Raw genomic sequence first — 18,037 nt, forward strand, 5'->3', positions numbered from 1 at the left:
GAAGTTGGTTGTTAAACAAAGTTTTCAATCATTGTTTTGTCATTGATGTCAAACCTGCTACTTGCTAGAATGAGAATTGCTTATAAGATTAAAGTACTATCACTTAGTTGATTGATGAAGAGGATTTGATCAAAAAGATGTAACAAAAGAACCTAAGGGAAAGGTTGAGTTATGGTTTTATAATGAAGTGCAAGGATCAGTTTAGACAATGATAAAATACTTCATTGATAATATATTTAAAGATATAGAGCTTGGTCACACTTAGAAACATTAGAAGTATAAGTTGTAACAAGATTGACTACAGAGTTTAACTAAGTTCATTAGTGAGTGCCGAGCAAGCTAGTTCAAGCTGAGCAAAATTTTAGTTGGAGCCAAGCAAAAGAAAAATTCAGTGTGTGTCGAGTGATATAGAAGGAGTTGAGCATGTTTAGAAGCTAAGAAAATTTTAGGTGTTCAATAAATGAAAAACTTAGTGGATGTTGAGTGAATTTAAAGTAGGTGTCAAGTATCAGTAAAATGTAGTTGATGCCAAGTAAGACAGTATGTGCTAAGCACCAGAATTTCAATAGTCTTGAGCTGTTGCATTATTAGAAAAGTCAAAGATTTGTATAATCTGAGATGATAAAGTTGTTACCTAGAATTTTGTGAACTAGATGGAGGATAAGAATGATGAGCTAGAGGCATGAAATTTTATGTAAACCATTTTTAGGCCAATTCAAGAGGATTATTCAAGAAGTTTCTAGAAGAAACAAAATATGGGTTAGATTAAATGAGTCCTACCTAATCCATTCAAATTGAAATTAAAGAATGGAATAATTGAGTGGGAAAGAAGATTCTAGAATTCTATTTAAGGAGTCATAGGCCAAGAAGCAAGAGTTTTTGGGGTGCCAAAATTGCAAAGTGGTTGAAGGGTGTCAAGAAGAAGACATCCACAGGAGAAGAACAGAGCACAGAGACTCTACTTTGACAAGCGGTCAAGAAGAATATTGCACTAGTATATCAAGCATGGAGACTCAAGGAGACAAAGCTTGAAAAGGAAGAGAAGCTATTAGAGTTGTAGAGATTGAAAGCCAAGCAAATTGTGAAGAGCTGAACAAAGACCTAAAACCTATAAGATAAGTTGTGTACTATAATCTGGTCAAAACCCCATATGGTTACTCTCTAGTAATTGTATCAGCTAGGGTGAAATCCTTTGGACCTAGGTTGGTTTAATAGCCATTTGTAAATCCTTTAACAAGGTGACATTCCAAGTGAATGTTCTAAAGTCCTCTAACTAAGTCCACTTCTAATAGGGTGGATAAATCCTTTGACCAGGTCACATTTAATAGTGTGTTGTAGCCTTTAATAGGGCAGGCCTTTCACAGGGCATCACTTTAGAAGAGTGAGAATTGAGTAGAATGTTATTGGTGGTTTTTCCCAAATTGGGTTTCCACATAAATCATTGTGTTATGTGTTGATTCTTCATGTGTTATGCTTGCATCTTGATTTACAATAACTTGCTAAGTAGAAAAGTTTTAAGCTTGGATGAATGAACAGTTTAACAGGCTCACTTTACTTGATAAAAAAGTTTGAATTGGATATTTGGACCTTGAACAACTAATTCAGCTCCCCTCTTAGTTATTCTAAAGAATTTCTAATAGTTAGTATCAAAGCCAACTACTATTTTAGTTTAAAGGTACTAGAAGTAGGAAGATCAAGATGTCCAAGAGAGAACTTCACAAGCTCAATAAAGATAACTTTGTTGCATGGAAAAGTTTGATGAAATTGCACCTTGGATCAATAGGTGATTATGCAAAAACCTCGATTGAAGTGAAACATGTAGATCCAATTGGACCCCTTTCTGTAGATGATTTGAACAAAAGGAAGGAGCACAACTAGGCAATGTTGGAGATTGCCTCTACACTCAACTATGTTGAATTTGATGATATCAAGGGATGTGATTCTACATTCAAGATGTGGAGAGCCCTGTAAAATATCTATGGAGGAGATCTGAATGTTCAAAGAGCAAAAAGAGAGATCCTCAGAAGAAGGTTTGATGACATGAGAATGGAGGAAGGTGAAAATGCTACTCATGTACAAGGAAGGAAACAAGTACAAGAACAAAAGAGATGATGAAAGTAGAGATTACAAAGACAAAGGAAAAAGATGCTACATTGTTGAAGAAGATTTTGATGAGAATGATGATGAAGTAGTATATGTAGCCATGAAGGATGAATCAAATGAAGATGAGGCAAAAACATTGGTAACCTATGTGAACAAAAATGACAAGTGGATCATAGATAGTGGATGCTCACATCACATGACAAGACATAAAAGTAAGTTTATTACTTTTACTCAATATGATGGAAATAGTGTTAGATTTGGTAATGATGCACCATGTCTAATCAAAGGAAAAGGTTCCATTAAACTTAAAGAGAAAATCTCATGTGATAATGCATACTATGTTGAAAAATTGAACTACAATTTGCTAAGTGTATCATAACTAGGCACTATAGGTTGCAAAGTAAAATTTGGAAACAAAACTACCAAAATCTATGACATTGATGGAAATCTGATAGGAAAAGGTGAACAAACTAGGAGTAATCTGTTTTACCTAGATATGATAGATGTAACTTGTCTTGTTGTTAGACTTGATGATGCTTGGTTATAACATAAAAGGCTATGTCATGTTAACTTTGACAATTTGATTAGCATCAGCAAAAAGAAGAAAGTTAGAGGATTGCCAAAATTGAAGAATCCTGAAAACACAATGTGTAAACAATGTCAATTAGGGAAGATGACCAAGTCTAGTTTCAAAAGCAAAATATACAGTTTCAAAGAAGTATTAGGGCTAGTCTATACAGACTTATGTGGCCCAATAGAAGTCCAAATCTACTGAGGAGACAGATACATAATGTTGTTTGTAGATGACTACTCCAAGATGATGAATGCAATGTTCTTAAAGAAAAAATCTAATGCATTTCAAATGTTCAACTGGTATTTGGCTAGAGTTGAGAAGGAAGTAGGAAATAGTCTAAACTACCTAAGATCAAACAAAGGAGGAGAGATTACATCAAAAGAATTTGAAATATTTTGCAATGAAAAAGGTATTAAAAGACAAACATCAACACCTAGAACTCCACCTCAAAATGGCATTGCAAAGAGAAGGAATAGATCAATAATAGATTGTGCCAGAATATTAATGATGTAGAAAAATGTTGCTCTAAAGTACTAGAGAGAAGTTGTAAGTACTATAGTCTATACCCTGAATTAAGTCCAAGTCAAGAATTATGGTATGATCACTTACCCAATGTAAAAAATTTCAAATTATTTGGTTGTAAATGCTATATTTTTAAAGATACTAGAAATGGCAAGTTTGATGCAAAGAGTGATGAAGGCATATTCGTTCGATGCTCCACTAGAAGTAAGGCATACAAGTGTTTAAATACTACAACTAATGATATTATGGAGAGTGCAAATGTAAATTTTGATGAGCATGCTGAAATCCAAGTTGATGAATCTAAGAAACTAGAAGAGTAAAGATCCTTTGTATACTTCTATGAAGGAATGCCAATTGAAGATTAAGCTATCGATCAAGTTGGGAATTAGCAATAAGTTACAATATCAGTTGAGTCACAACAAGTGAATGTTGAGCTATATTCAGAAGCTGAGTTACAAAATTAAGAAAATACACATTTTTACTCTAAAAATAGTACACATGGAAGAGATAATGAAATACTAGATAGTGATGTGAAAAGTGACTCTGAAGCTGAAGAACCAAATATGGAAAGAAGGATAGAACCAAGACTATCTAGGTATGTGAGAAGACATCACCCTCTAGAACAAATTGTTGGTGACAAGGATGCTAGACCAATGACAAGGAATAGACTAAGAAATGAATCATGTTTGATGAGCAAGATTGAGCCCAAAACACTGAAAGATGCACTACAAAATGATGACTGGTATAAATCTATGAAAGAAGAGATAGATCAGATTGAGAAGAACAAAACGTGGACCCTAGTTTCTAGACTAACTGATTAGAATGTAATTGGTACAAAATGGGTATTTAGAAACAAACTTGAAGAGAATTGTGAGATAACAAGAAACAAGGCCAAACTAGTCCACAAAGGTTATGTAGAAGAAGAAGGATTGGATTATGGGGAAACATTTGACCATGTTGTAAGAATGGAAGGAGTCAGAACATTAATTGCTTATGTTCCATATAAAGGATTCAAAGTCTACCAAATGGATGTGAATTCTACTTTTTTGAATGGTGTACTAGAAGAGGAAGTCTACATAGAACAACCAGAGGGATTCGTAGATGACAATAACAAGGATATGGTCTACAAATTGCACAAGGCACTCTATGGTTTAAAGTAAGTACCTAAAGCATGGTATGAGAGATTGCAAAAATATCTTGTAAAGATAGGATTTGAGAGAACAAAGGACAACAACAACTTTTACATCAAGGCAGAAAAAGGTAGAGATATTTTGATATCTAAAATCTTTGTTGATGATATAATATTTGGAGGAAAAGATGTTCTTTCCAAAGATTTTGCTAATCAAATGAAACATGAGTTTGAGATGTCAATGTTTGGAAAAATCATTTTTTTTGTTGGATTACAAGTACATCAACTAAAGCATGGCATATTTGTGACCCAATCAAAATATATTAAGGAGATACTCAAGACATTTGGATTAGAAGATTTAAAACCTATCAGCATGCCAATGGTAATAGCACATAAGTTTTCTAAGAATGATGAATGTACTGAAGTGAATCAGATATTGTATAGATCAATGATTGGAAAGTTGCAGTATATTGTACATAGTAGACTATACATTGCATTAGTAGTTGGAATAGTGGCAAGATTTTCTGCTAATCCAAGAGAAAATCATCTAATGGCAGTAAAAAGAATATTGAGGCACTTAAAAGGAATTGATGACTTTGGTTTATGCTACAAAAGGAGTGAAAACTTTGAGTTGAGAGCTTACACTAATGCAAACTAGGGAGGTAATGTTGATGATAGGAAAAGAACCAGTGGAGGAGCATTTTTCTTAGGGAAAAGATTGATTACTTGCACCAACAAAAAGCAAAGTTGTACCTCCCAGTTCATAGCAGAAGCTAAATATGTTGCAGCTACTATCAATTGCACCAATATTGTATGGATCAAACATCTATTGCAAGGTATGAAGGAAGAGGTAACTAAACCTATGATACTCTATTATGATAACACAAGTGCCATCAACATATCAAAGAACCCTGTGATGCATGCCAAAAAAAAACATATTGCAATTAAGTATCACTAGGCAAGAGAAATGGTGGAAGGCAGGCAAGTGAGAATGGAATATGTTAGCTCAAAGGAACAGATAGCTAACATCTTCACAAAAGCACTACCTAAAGATGCTTTTTAGTATCTTAGAGATAAGTTAGGGGTGATACCCCTAGCTAAAGCTACTTAAGTAACAACAAAGATTTCCCTGCTTCAAATGAGTTAATTGTTGAAATATTATAAATTGATGCAGAGGATACTTACTTTAGGATTCATGCCTAAAGTAATCAAAGTACTAAAATTTTAAACTAGTCATAAGCAAGGTGACAAAGGGAGAAAGTGGAAGTTCCAAAAAATGCTATATTTCCATGATAAGATGTTGACATAATATGTCTTTGGCATTTTTGTCAAAGAGGGAGAAGTAGTAGAAAACTAATCAACAAAAGAGGGAAATATATGTAGAAACTGATCAATAGGATTTGAGGAGAAAGAGCAAAGAATAGAAACGGATTAGAACATGATCAAGTAGCTGATACTAGAAGGGTAGAACATGATCAATACATACAGAGGGAGGAGATGTTCAAGAATGATATAGCAAAGGAAAGAAATAGGATACAACAGATAAGAGGGAGAAGAAGAGATAATAGATTAGAGAAGGAGATGTGAAAACTAATGGTAACACAATTATTTTTTTGGCATTTGATTTACTATCATAACATAGTTAGCATTTTGATAACTTGGCTGAATAATTTGGTCTAATGGTTGATCAATTTTGTTTGCCATCAATGCCAAAGAAGGATATTGTTGAGAATCTAATTGAAAAGATCATTATTGAAGATCAAAGAGGGATATTTTTGTAAAGAAGAAAGTTGGTTGCTAAAGAAAGTTTTCAATCATTGTTTTGTCATTGATGTCAAACCTGCTATTTACTGGAATGACAATTTCTTATAAGATTCAAGTACTATCACTTAGAGGATTTGATCAACAAGATGTAATAAAAGCACCTAAGGGAAAGGTTGAGTTATGGTTTTATATTGAAGTGCAAGGATCAGTTAAGACAGTGATAAAATGATGCATTGATAATATATTTGAAGATACAGAGGTTGGTCACACTTAGAAACACTAGAAGTATAAGTTGTAAGAAGATTGACTGCAAAGCTAAACTAAGTTCATTAGTGAGTGTTGAACAAGCTAGTACAAGTCAAGTAAAATTTTAGTTAGAGCTGAGGAAAAGAAAAATTCAGTGTGTGCTAAGTGTATTCAAGAGCTGACCAAACTTCAGGTGCCAAGTAAATGAAAAACTTAATGAATGCTGAGTGAATTCACAATAGGCACCGAGCATTAGTAAAACATAGATGATGTTGAGTAACATAGTATGTGCCAAGAACTAGAATTTCAATAGTGCCGAGCTATTGCATTATTGGAAAAGTCAAAGATTTGCTAGATTTGAGTTGACAAATTTTTTACCTAGAATTTTGTGAACTAGATGGAGGATAAGAATGATGAGCTAGAGGCACATAATTTTATGTAAACCATTTTTTGGAAAATTCAAGAGGATTATTTGAGTAATCCATTCGAATTGAAATTAAAGAATGGAAGAATCAAACAAGAAAGAGGATTCTACACTTCTATTTAAGGAGTCATAGGCCAAGAAGAAAGAGCTATTAAGGTGCTAAAATTGTGAAGTGGTCAAAGGGTGTCAAGAAGAAGACATCCAAAAGATAAGAAGAATAGAGCACAAAGACTCTGCTTTGACAAGTGGTCAAGAAGAAGATTGCATTGGTATATCAAGCATGATACTTAAGGAGACAAGGCTTGAAAAGGGAGACAAGCTATCAAACTTGTAGAGACTAAAAGCTAGGCAAATTGTGAAGGGCTAAACAGAGACCTAAAATTTGCAAGATAAGTTGTGTATTGTAATCATGTAAAAACCCCTTATTGTTACTCTCTAGAAATTGTATCAATTAGGGTAAAATCCTATGGACTTAGGTTGGTTTAATTGCCATTTTTAAATCCTTTAATAGAGCGACATTCTAAGTGAATTTTCTAAAGTCCTCTAACTAGGCCCACTTGTAACAAGGTGGATAAATCCTTTGACCAGGTCACAGTTAACAGAGCCTTTAACGGGGTAGGCCTTTCAGAGGGCATCACTTCATAAGAGTGAGAATTGAGTAGCATGTTACTGGTGGTTTTTCCCAAATTGGGTTTCCATGTAAATCATTGTCTTATGTGTTAATTCTTCATGTGTTATGCTTGCATATTGATTTATAGTAACTTGCTAAGTAGAAAAGTTTTAAGCTTGGATGAATGAATAGTTTAATGGGCTCACTTTACTTGATGAAAAAGTTTGAATTGGATATTTGGACATTGAATAAGTGATTCACCCCCCTCTCAGTTATTCTAAAGAATTTCTAACAGCTTTTTGGCCAATTCCTTCATTGACTGATCCATCCTATCAAGCCGAGCCTTTCCATGGCTCTGTTCATGGCTATGCTTCCCTCTTCTGCCCCTCTTTTGGAGTACCTATCATGGGGGAGGTGGTCTCCTCCCCCCAACTTCTAGTTGGGGAAGGGTTAGCTTCAAGGGTATTAGAAATGTGGGAGGGAATGGGTGGGCTGGAGACATGCATCTTGCCAATGTCTTGGTGGGGTTTCTTCATCTTAGTGGGCTTAATGTCACTTTCAATAAACTCTAAACTAAAAGTCTATTTTCAGTGTGGGGGGGGGGCGCATCACGACTTAAATTTCTCTAATTGGAGACATTTGTTGGTTCTTCAAGCTCTCTTCTTTCTCTTCCTCATGTCTATATCAAAATCAATGAGGCTAATTTTAACCTCAGGGATTGGGGTTTACTTCAGTTTTTTATGCCTAGGGCCAAGGTCGAAGTCCAGAGAAACTTGGGGAGTAATAGTAGCTAGCAGGTTGACTAGTTTATTTGTTATTTTGTTAAGAAGTGAAAGTTTGGAAATTCTTAGATATTTAGTTTAGGTAACAATTCTCCATAAGAATTCATACAAGAAAAATTTCAAACTAAAATTTCAAAAATAATGTCATTTAAGTTGTTTCATTTTTATGGGAAATAAAATTAATTGTATAAGAAAATATTGAAAATCTGGAAAACATAAAAATATTTGAAATAATAAATATTTGAAAATTATTGAAAATAAAATAATTCTTAAAAGATAAAATTTAGAAGTTAAAGAAAAAACAAATAAATTAGTTTATTTATGCCAAAAACGTTTAATTTTTTAGATCAAGGCAATAATGTTTAATTACAATGTGTGTATATATCTATTTCTATCACTAAATTCCAAAATGTTGTAGTTAAAAATGCAACATGGAGGGAGCTCTAAAAAAAGGGCTCCTATCAAACCAAATGTCTTGAACCAATTGTAGTGTAGATAAATTATTTTTAATAATATATTTAATTGATGAAAAATATTTAAACTTTAGAAAAATTAAAATGTTGTATAAATACTTGAGTACAATTGGTGGAAATGTTCAAAACTAATTCACTAATCCTAGATAGTAAACACAATAGTACTAGCCTACAAAAATTAATCATTATATTGTAGACCCTCATCTAAAAATGATTAATTTTGATTAATAGAAATTAGAAATTTTAATTATTAATTGTCTAAAATTGATTGCACTCATACTATGCCTAGCTGTAGGCACTGATATGAAATTCTTAAAAATAGAAAATAGAAAGACAATTATGTGTACTATTTGTAAAGACTTCAACAATGAATTGAAGTCAAGGTCTAAAGTCTTGTTAGATGGTTCCTTTGAATAGTCAATTGTTTCTCCTATAGATATATCAGTTACCCTGACTGATAATTGGAAAATAAAGCACCATTATCCTAATTTTCTAGGACTACTTTCTCTTCCACCATACACCCCGTTCCAAAAAAATCTCACTGAGTATAGTGTGTGTGCTACCTCTGACTACCCTTTCTTCCCCATTTCCGAACATGACTTGAAACTTTTAATGTCTTGTGCAACCTTTTGGCTTCTAGACTGGTATATATTTAGGTTTCATATCATCACTTATACCACCAACATCTAAGCATTTATCCCTCCCCCTATATTCTGCCTTTTCCCAAGACTCTCATGTAAATTATTGATATTGATATTATTATAGTGTGGTTGTCAATTATTGGCATGGAGGAAGAGATGTTCAAGCATTTTAGGGTTGAGATTGTTCGAACCTTTATAGTGTAATCGCATGTACCCACAAAAGATTGCACCCTTAGAGGATCCAACATAGATCTCATTGTTCCTGCCATTAGTCCTGGCCACTTCTTTGTTCACAAACCAATGCAAGATAAGACATACCAAGAGTTCTCAAACTCTATTAAGAAGGAACTCTCTCAAACATTGGTATTGTTTTATCTACTGGCAGGAAGGTTTATAATAAGCCATAATGGTGAGCCAGAGATAGTGTGCAACAATCAAGGAGTGTTATTCATTGAAGCTGAATCAGACACTGTCATTAAGGATGTTGATTTTTCTTAGCCCAATTTTACTGCTACCAAATTGACTCCTAGGAGGCAGCTTACGCAAGGAGAATCACTTCAATTTGTTCTTGTTATGGCTATATAGGTTAGTTTTGGGGGAAAATGGATTAGCATGTGAGTTTTTTTTAGACAGCTATTGTTGATCTAATGGCTAAAAATTTCTATTAATTTGTATCACTAGTTACTAATGATGAGAGACTAGTTAAAATTGAATGGAATGCATCTTTTTGTATTAAACAATCAATTATGTGATTTCAGATCAGCTCTACAATTATCAGTCTCTATTTGGCACTACTATTGGTCTTGCTTTATTTTTTAGGTTCTTTAGAATAACTCGACAAAATGCATACTATTAGGGTCCTGAACCTTAGTTATAAGAATGGGACTTGTTAAATAAACTCTAGTGCAGAAAATTGGATGTGATATAAGGGTTTCAAATAGAATTTTGAGGAAGGGGTAGAAAATTGGATGTGTTTTAGGGGTTTCAAATGGAGTTTCAAGAAGTGTGTATAAAATTAGATGTGATTTATGGGTTTCAAATGGAATTTTGTGAAGAGCAAAGTTAAGGTACTCAATTACAAGATCCTTCTTACTATAAGATAATGCACAAAAATCAATTCAATTACAAGTTGTTTTCTAAATTTGATTATGTTGTATATTTGCATTAACTAATCAAATTCTTTCATATATTATTGATGAATAAGAGAAAACAAAATCAAATCTAGCAAAAGTTTATAGTTGATCTCATGAATTGTAGGTGAATTGTAGCAATATGATTACTAGTTACTGATAATGACTACCTCAAATTGAATGAAATGTATCCTTTAGTTCTTACAAAAAATAAATTTATGTCATGTCACATCATGAATTGTAAAAGAATGGGTTTTCATTTTTTGGCTATTTAGAATACCTTAGCAAAGAGCATACTATTGTGGTTTGAAACCTTAGTTATAAGACGATGTACAAAATTGAATGTAGTCTAAGAGTTTGAAATAGGGTTTTAAGAAGGTCCAAAATTAAGGACTCGATTACTAGATATTTTCTTCTATAAGATAAAGCAAAAAAAAATCCAAGTATATCTACATTAACTGATCAAACTCTTTGATCTATTATGGATGAATAAAAGAAAAAAAGATCAAATCCAGTAAACAATCTACAATTGATTTGGTGAATTGTAGAGATTTTCTTGCTGAAAAAAATTAATTTCTATTATTATTGGTGAGCATATTAACCTAATTCATGGTATGATTTCCTTTTAGGTGATGAGCATGAAGTGTGGAGGAATTGTAGTGGGGTGTTGCTTTGATCACAGAATAATAGATGGAATAAGCAACAATATTTTCTTTCCAGCATGGACTGAATCTGCATAAGGTGTGTCATTTTGAATGACTATGCCATGCTTTGAGCGCTAACTCCTCAATCCTTACAACCATCTCAATGACGCTTCCTTTCTCTTCTCTCTATCAACACACAAACTCTCCTACACCACAAATTGGGCACATCTATCACTTGGACTCTCTCACACTTTTGAATTACCTATGTTACAAGTTTTACATAAATTCTTCTTTTGCATAGGACTTCTAAAAGTATATTGAGGGTAAAAGCACAAACTTGTGTCACCTTTTATAAACAAATGAGATATTAGAATTTAAAATTTTCAACTTTAATGATAGAAAAGGGACATTTGCATTTAGAATTTGAAGATGATGTAAACTAATAAAATGTGTAAAATTGGATGATGTTTATGCCTGTAATATATATATATATATATATATATATATATATATATATATATATATATATATATATATATATATATATATATATATATATATATATATATATATTTTAATGTAGTAAAAATTTTATCATTTAAAAAAAAATTAAAGTCCATTTTCTAAGTTTTTAAAAATGCTAAAATTTAGAGTTTCATTCCCAACAAACAAATATATGCAAATGATCATACTTTGGTCTAATTGTGTAATATATTATAGTTGACATTTATACCTAGCCAACAAAAATAATAATTTGGTTTTAGACTTATATGTTGCAAGTTATAAGTTTTCAAAGTCAAACTTATCAAAAATTGATAGTTTTTTTTTTTTCTGCCAAACTTTTTCTATCAAATCTACATATTTTTTTAAAAATTACATATTCTTGAAGACGACTCTCTCCTCTAGAGGCACACATAGATTTTTCATTTTTTAAACATGATTTAATAATTTTTTTTCTTTTCTTGAACATACATATTCTTGAATCTTAAAATACCTACTTATAATATTTTAAAATGATAACATATTTTAAATACTCAAAATACTAAAAAACTTATATGAACATAATCTTTACTTCGAGATCTACAAAAGGGTATTTTTAGTTTTTGAAAAACTAAATTTTGTATGGATAAATCAGCCTCAAAAGTGAAAAGTTTGGATAAATTGCATTTTTGGCTTGTGTGGCAGCCATTTAGGATGACACATAGACAGTTACAATTGAAACCTTTTTGGCCATAACATGTTCAGTCATAATAGTTTCTGCTATAATCCCTATCAGCCCAAAAAACCTGCTAGTGGTTACATTGGCTTTTTCATATAAAATAAAGTATTTTTTTATTTCAATTTATAATAAGTATACAGTAAATTGTGAAATATAAAGGAGTATTTTTAGAAGTCAATATTTTTTGAAGTCGTATTTATGAATTGTTTCAACAAAAATTACAAAGGATCATCAATAAGGTATATTTTTTTTACCTAGTTATTTTTATGTACTCTATATTAAAAATTATTAAATTATATATTTCGAGTAGATTGTAAATTAAAATATTTTCTTATAGATCAAAGTATTCAATGGGTAATAAAAAGACTAGATCAAGGAAATATGAGAGAATAAGAAATGAAAAGATAAAAGGTCATATAAAACATAATAAAAACCAACCTACTAAAGTTCATGAAGAAGATGTGATTCATGTAGAGGATGAGATTCATGATAAAAGAGAACATAAGAAAAATCATGTGTTGGAAAACCCATAACAAAGATGGTGGTAGTTTCTTTGTACATTTGGAAACTCTTTGCTCGCACACAGGCTCTGAGTTTCTCTAAGAAGAGAAGAATTGGGATCCCAATCAATGGGCATTCACATTTGAATCTCCCTCAGTCCTACTTTGGTAATGGGATAGCAATTCCTTTCAAGGAGTGCTATGTAGAGGAGATATTGGAGGAGCCATTGAACAAAATTGTAGGAATTGTAGGGAGTGTTATAAGTGGTTGTGCAAAAAATGAGTATTTTAAGTCCTTCGTTGATTGGGTGAAGGAGATGAGATCGGAAGTGATGTTGGCAAGAGTTTATGGGGAGAAAGGGTTTGCTATGGTGGTGTCATCAGGAGTGAGGATTTGATTGTATTAGTTTGATTTGGGTTGTTGAAGGCCAATGTTTTCAAGTGCATATTATCTGTGGGGGGGAATAGTAGGGTATGTGTTGTTCTAGGTGAGCCCCATGGGAGATGAGAACATGGTTTTCTAAATGCACATGGCTGAGAAATAGTTGGATGCCATTGAAATTGATCCTAAATTTTTGTTCATTATGGCGAACCAAATAAACTTTGTGAGAAATATATTACCAACTCTAAAAATTAATTTCACAACCCTAAATAATGCTCGGCAAAAATAATTGCTGAGTGCTAGTTTTTCTCAACACCTTAAGGAGCCGAGTGGTAGGAGAGTGCCGAGTGAGCTCGGCAAATGAAGAACAACTCAGCACCAATGGATGTCGAGTTAGCTTGGTAGTGTGGATGTCGAGTGAACTCAGTAGCCACTTGAGGGTGAAGCTCAGTAGAAGAAGGTACCAAGTGAACTTGGTAGCCATTGTAGAGTGAAGCTCGATAAAAGAAGGTACTAAGTGAAATCAGTAGCCACTACAGAGATAAAAACTTCAACAAGACTTGACCGAGTGAAGATTTACAACATGAATACTTTCACCATTAAAATTAGAGAGCCAAAGTATGAAGCTTCTAAATAAACTTTTCAAATGCAATGAATAAAAGAAGAAAAATGGATTCTAGTATGCCTCATTGCTTTCTATTCAAATTTGATTAAACCATTAAAAAATCTAGGAGCATTTGGCTTCAACCAGAAAACCCTAAAATAAACCTAAAACTGGTAAAACTTCAAACTTCAAAAAACTTTAATCTTCCTGCTCTAATGGCTACATACAATAGTGCCTAGAGAAATCACTGCTTCACAGGTCAAATCAAACAATAAACTATGAATTTATAGAATGACACAAAGAAGTACATGCAACTACAGTCAGATAACAAGCTTCCTTCTATCTCTGCAATGACTGGATCTGCTGATCACTTTCTTTCTACTTTGCTTTTCTCTACAACTTCTCTCTTCTTTGCTCTGGTGAACTTTCTCTCTCTATCTCTCTCACTGAATGAATCAAAAATTCCTGTTTTGTCTTTGGCAAAATATTTTTCCCCTCTTTTTAGAATTTCAAAAAACTCACCTACTACATTCATGTTTTCTATCTATTCTACAATCCATCAGGGGTGGTAGGTGGGTGTTTGGTTCCAAGGGAAAATGTTAACTACAATTAATATTCCAACACTCCCCCATTGTCCTAAGCCAAACAAAAAAGGATCACTACTGATCCACATCAACTACACCGAGACACTCTATTAGATGTACAAAACTTTGAATGCATAATGGATTTGTTAAATGTATGCTAGCTGCTGCTTAGACTTACAAAATTCCATTTTGATATCTCCATTCTCTAGCAACTCTCTGATGAACTGATATCTAATCTCTATGTGTTTACTTCTCCCATGGAAGACTAAATTCTTGGACAATACAACTGAGGAGATGTCGTCACAATAAATTGTGGTTCCAACCTCTTGCCTTTCATTCAAATCTATCAAGATCCTTCTTAACAAAATTGCTTGACATGTTGCTGCATTTATTGCTATGTATTTAGCCTCTACTATAGATTGAGAAACAATAGGTTGCTTCTTGGATGCCCATGAAATTGCACTTAATCCCATATGAAACATGTATCTGAAAGTGCTCTTCCTATCATCTGTACTTCCATCCCAATTACTATCTATATAACCTACCAACTTGAATTCACTTGCTGCAATATACAAAATTCCAAATCTCTTGGTACCTTTCACATACCTTAGGATCCTCTTTCCCACTTGCCAATGGGAATCTTTTGGTGTTTCCATAAATCTGAAAATCAAACTTACTGCATGCATTAGGTCTGGTCATTATAGTCAAATACATTAAACTTCCAACCATACTCTAGTATAGTGTTGGATCCATTCTCTTGCTAGACTCTTCCTTGCTCAACTTCAAACCTATAGCTATTGGTGTAGGGATTGGCTTACTATTTTACATTTTGAATCTCTCCAAGATTTTTTTTGCATATTTTTCTTGAGAGATAAAGATGCCATCACGCATCTATTTTACTTCAAGAGACCAAGGTCTATCATCTCAAATTCACTTTTCATGGCCTCTTTGAACTCACCAATTAGAGCCTTTTCATTACCAATAAAAATCAAATCATCTACATACAAGACAACAATCAACACGTTTCTATTTGCTGCCTTGATGTAGAGAGTAGGGTCACCATTTCTTTTGCTAAAATCACTGCTCATCAAATATGAGTCAATCCTACTATACCATGCCCTTGGAGCTTTCTTGAGCCCATAAAGAGCTCTCTTCAATCTATATACTTTGTTCTCTTCACTTGCAACTTCATAACCAAGTGGCTACTCCACATAGACTTCTTTCTTTAATAAACTTTTGAAGAAAGCAAACTTCACATCTATTTAGAATACCTTCCATTTGGGCTGATCTACAATTGCTATGACAACATGCACATTTCTATTCTTGCAATCAGGGCATATATTGTTGGAGTTGATGAAATCCAACTCCAAAGACACCCAAGATCACCTGCATGCAAATACCTGTCAAAGGGAAGCCAAGGAAGGAAGAGCACGGAGCAAGGGAAAAAACCTAAATGGATGTTACAAAGAAAATATGTAAACACAAGAAAATTTGTATTTACAATGAGAATGTGTTGTGAAATACAATGAGGGAGCTCAAATATAAAGAGCTCAAGGAATCTCCTAGAACAAGCTAGAAGATGCTAGGAGATAAGTGTGACAAGTAAGCATAAATCCACATGTGGTGGAAAGTCCTCAAACAAGGTGAGAGGATAAGTATGACTTAGTAGAGAACAAAATTCTATATTGTCAACAACTCATAACAAACTCCTAGGCTACAACTAATAAATGAAATGCATTTACGTAAGTAAGCTTAAGTAAATAGAATAAATAATAATTAATTAATTATTTACTATAACACCCCCCCCCCTTTAAGAGCAACTTAGGGAAATGCGTTAAGCTCACAAAATTAAAAAATGCAAAAATGCAGAATGGGTCCCAGCAATGAGGCCATGTTAGGTACCCATGTACAATGAAAAAAATGCAAGCTCTGTAAATGAGGAAAGAAAGAAAACCACGTGAAAAAAAAACCTTCCCCAAAAAAAGGTAAGAACCTAGTGAAGAACTGAAAAATCCTCCAGCTAGGAGAATGTCCCCTAAAATAGGAACAAGGAGTGGTCATGAATGGCATCACTAAAGCAAGATGAAGTCGCAAAATCTCTGCCATCAAGAAGAAAATTGTTGATCTAAAGAACCTCCATGGAAGAAGAAGCCATGAACCAAGCGTGTCTATATGGTAGATGATCCATCTCACTAAAATGCATAGGTAGCCAGCCACTACAATTGCCTTGTATATAGGATCAACCACTAAATACATAGTCCAAACTATCAAACCATAAAACCAAGGATTCATTAGAAAAACAATATAAGCTCCCCTTAATGTAGATGGGGTGAAATGACAAGTAACTGAGAAGATGGGCCAAAAATCTCTTGTAGATGAACGAAGAATGATGAGAGAGGAAGAGGTACAAACACCTATAAAGACACGATCACATTGACACTGCATGGGGCTAATTTTATGGAAGGGATACTCACTTGACAAAGGGAGAAGGCTTTATAAAAATAGTGCATGTACAACTGACTGAAAAACAACATTCATGAACCTGAAATGCAAAAGTGACACGTTATCTCAGTCGTATACTAAAGGGCTTACAAATGATGTCTACAATGATCAAAACAAGAAAAAATTTGACAAAAAAGAAAGTATAGTCTAAAATAAAAGAAACCATGCCAAGAAAATGATCCTCAGACCTAAAATAGCCAAGATATTCACCATATAGCAAAAATGTCAAAAATATGATAGAAAGAGCATGGACCAAAATCAAAGGAAAAAGACTTTATTTTTGAAAAGATGATAGAACCAGCTTTCCAAAAATATAACTTTTTGAAAAAATTGACATGGGACGCAAAAGATATGCATGCCGGAGTCAAAAATAGAACTTTGGACTTCAATTGAGAAAATGAGCAACAAAAATGTATCAAAACCTAAAAATACCTACACCAATGTCTCCATCATAAAAATAGCTTTCTTGCACTTCTTTTGGATCAAAAAAATACCTTTGTATGCTCAAATTATGGCCAAAAAACCAAAGGTAGGTCAAAAAGGACCTTGGAGAGGTGCAAGGGGCACATGATGGAGCATGACATCATGCCGGCATCAAAAATCTATGGCACTAAATTTGACGGCCAGTCAATCATCACAGTAAAAAAAGGTGCCAAATGGCACAGCATGTGGAAAAGCTTATGATGTGGCACGGGTGACATGGTGGGTCCATGTGGCAAGGTACTACATGGCACCAAGGCCATTTGTCACCCCCACACACTATCGAGTGGCTGCAAAACTGTGTTGACTATGCAAAAGTGGAGAGCTAGTGTTGCACTCTAGGCAAAGTGGTGAAAAGGGTAGTAGGTACTGCAAAAGCATAGCAGAGCTATTGGCAGGTGGCGCAAAACTTGCGGAGGCGGTGTGTTGGTGGTGGTTGGGCCGCAGTGGAGCCAGGGGTGGCACTGCTTGCTATAGCTACCATAGGCTATGCTTAGGTGGTGAAGTGGCAGCCCTACAATGGTGCGGTGATGGCACGATATATTTTTTTAAATTTTCACCCAAAAATTGACCATACGACCGTACAGAAGGCCCTATGCCAAAAAAAATTTGCCTCCCAGAGCCCTATCTCCAAAATTGAAAAGTTTTATATGAATCCTGATTGCAAACGGCCTTTTGGATCCAATGGTAGCATCCATTTTGGCCTAATGTGCTTCGATAATTT

The 18,037-nt window shown here is 33.7% G+C and overlaps 1 pseudogene; it reads left to right on the plus strand.

Annotated features, from left to right (window-relative positions):
- Positions 1–9,412: 9,412 nt before the first annotated feature.
- Positions 9,413–17,810, plus strand: LOC149556115 (coniferyl alcohol acyltransferase-like; annotated as a pseudogene).
- Positions 17,811–18,037: the final 227 nt, after the last annotated feature.

This window comes from Cupressus sempervirens, chromosome 5 (genome assembly GCF_028749045.1).
Source record: "Cupressus sempervirens isolate cs-2001-9-10 chromosome 5, ASM2874904v1, whole genome shotgun sequence".
NCBI classification, from domain to species: domain Eukaryota; kingdom Viridiplantae; phylum Streptophyta; class Pinopsida; order Cupressales; family Cupressaceae; genus Cupressus; species Cupressus sempervirens.